The sequence below is a fragment of the Cebus imitator genome, unplaced genomic scaffold, assembly GCF_001604975.1.
Source record: "Cebus imitator isolate Cc_AM_T3 unplaced genomic scaffold, Cebus_imitator-1.0 Scaffold103, whole genome shotgun sequence".
Lineage (NCBI taxonomy): Eukaryota > Metazoa > Chordata > Mammalia > Primates > Cebidae > Cebus > Cebus imitator.
In genome coordinates this window covers 6,321,584-6,324,026 of record NW_016107418.1, presented here as the reverse complement: position 1 = coordinate 6,324,026, position 2,443 = coordinate 6,321,584, and the positions used below count along the sequence as shown (strand labels likewise).

Genomic DNA, 2,443 nt, shown 5'->3' with positions numbered 1-2,443 from the left:
CAGGCCAAATGTAAAGCAGTCATCTTCTTCCACAGCTGAAAGGATAAACTGCCACACAGATACACAACGGAATATGTTTCAGCTGTAGCTTCAGGAAATGCTGGCAACTGCAGCTACATAGAGAAACCCATAGGACATTAGGTCCATGAAAATGAGGCTGGTGAAGAAAGTCCCACACCGGCTGGTCTCAGGCCTGTGGACTCCAAAAAACGTTATCTCCTGCCCATCCTCAAATAATCAGGAAACTCTAATATATATACACAAAGGAATATTCTTTGGCCATCAAGATAATTAAAGGATGTCATTTGGAGCAACACAGATGAACCACTGAGGCTGTGGCTGCCTTGTCCTGTACCGGATAGAAGCTGGTGATCTGACAGGAGGCGGCACTCAGGTGGTAATGCTTGCTTCTGCTGTGCCACTGGGTTCCTAACAGGCCAGGGATGGTATTGATCCAGAAGTGGGGTAAGCTCTGCTCCAGATGACAACCAGAGTAGTCTTAAATGTAAGCTGGATTGTTAATTCCCTTCTTAGACTGTTGCAGAAATTCAGGAAACCAGAGAGACCAATGGGTGAAACAGGAGGATTTTATTTAGGTGCACCGGCTCAGTGGATTTGCATCAGAAAACTGAGTGCGGAACAAAGGGCTTGACTTTTTATACATGAAGTACACCGTGGCATAAAAACAGGTTTGCAGGTGCAGAACAAAGACAGTTTGTTAGCAATGACAGGCACATAGCTCAGACTTACATATGACTTCTGCTATGCAGCACAGATGCTTGTTACCTACAAGGCTCAAGGACCCTAGCACGGGCATTATCTGTTACCTTCTGCTACAGCACCTAGATGGCTGGAGTCCAGCCTGCTTAGGCATTTCTCATGACCTTCGCTGTGTTACAGAAACTTACAAGAATACAAGTATTCATAAACTTATGAAACTTGCAAAGCAGGATTCAATTCCACGAGAGAGGGAAGGACCCAAGGTAGTTTGCTTATAGCAGAAAAATCTAATTTCTACTTCCCTTTCCCACATTATTATTTCCCCCTTTGATGCTCTTGTATAAATGAAATTTCATAGAAAACATCACCGTTATTTAATTCTTTACTTGGCAGGGGTTGATACTTGGTTAAAGTGATTAGTTGAGCAGTAGTTTGCTTGGTTATTAGAGCCTCCACGGTTGATTGGATATTTCTAACAAGGAGAGGTAAGAGACATGGGAGTGTAAGATAGGTTTCTAGTATGCCTAGAACTACTACTATGGCTTTAGATCCTTGAAGAGATGAAAACCAGTCTCCAAAAAGGGAGTTTGGAGACTATCCTTTCCAGGTCTGGACTGGGACAAGAGCCAATTTCTGGATTTTTGCAGTTATATTTTCGATGACGTTTCCATTGTCATCAATCTCTAGGCAACAACTGGTTAGATTGAACTTTTCACAAACTCCTTCCTCCTGGGCTAGGAGGTAATTTAAGGCCAGTCTATTTTGATAGCGATTGTCATTTTTGTGGTTTGGTGGGCAAGCAGATTTAAGGCTCTTGCTGTGTCATTAGTAATGATTTTGAGTACTGTCTGTAACCTTATGATACTATCGAGCATATAAATAGGTATCCCCTCATTTTCTGCCCAGGTGGCTGGGCCATAATATTGAATTATTCTCTTAGGGGGCCACTTACTGTCTTTCCAGTCTCCTATGGTTACACCATTTATTTTTCCTTTTAGTTTTATTATAGACGGAGTACCATAAGCCTTCTCCTTGCCTCAGTGGGATTAGAAGTAAAGACGGCCTGATTGTCCCTAGTACACAGGCCCCTGTCCATTTGGCCAGCAACTGCTGATATGCCTGGGGTCCATAGATTCAATAAATACCAGAAGGTGCTTGCCAGGTATTTGGAGCTTCGAGTTGGTGCCAATCTTGCTCAAAGAAGGGGAACAAGAGAATGAATTTGGGTGGGGTGGTGCAGAGTCATTTTTCCCGCCCCACCATAAAGTTTTCCCTGCTGTTTTATGGTAATGTTATTGTTCCAGGCCAGTTAACTTTCACACTGGGTTTGTGAAGCCTTTTCCTCAGCGAGCAATGCAGAACCTCCTGATTATAGAGGTTTTAAAAGCCAAATGCTTTGACTTACAAGCATAGGTTCAGGGGGTGAGACAGTTAAAGTGAAGTTATCTTTTGGCACTGATTCCTTTGCCTCTTATGGCCACTGGTTTCCCATGTTGGTTCCTTCACAAACATAGCATGAGGAAACGCCTAGGCTGCCAGCAGTGTTTTGAGCTAGCTCAGCAAACAGGTTTTTAGTTAAAGGGGAGGGCTTAGGCAACTTCTGCTTGATACGCTCATAAAATGACTCAAAAACTTGGAATTGTTGGGCTGGACAAGTCCGAGTTTTTTGACAATATATAAATAGGCCTTTTGTAGGAGAGAGAGACCTTCTTAGTTCACGTCA

At 43.1% G+C, this 2,443-nt stretch overlaps 1 pseudogene; it reads right to left on the bottom strand.

Annotated features, from left to right (window-relative positions):
• The window catches only part of LOC119472531, an 18,732-nt pseudogene that overhangs the window by 9,032 nt on the left and 7,257 nt on the right, over nucleotides 1-2,443 (bottom strand).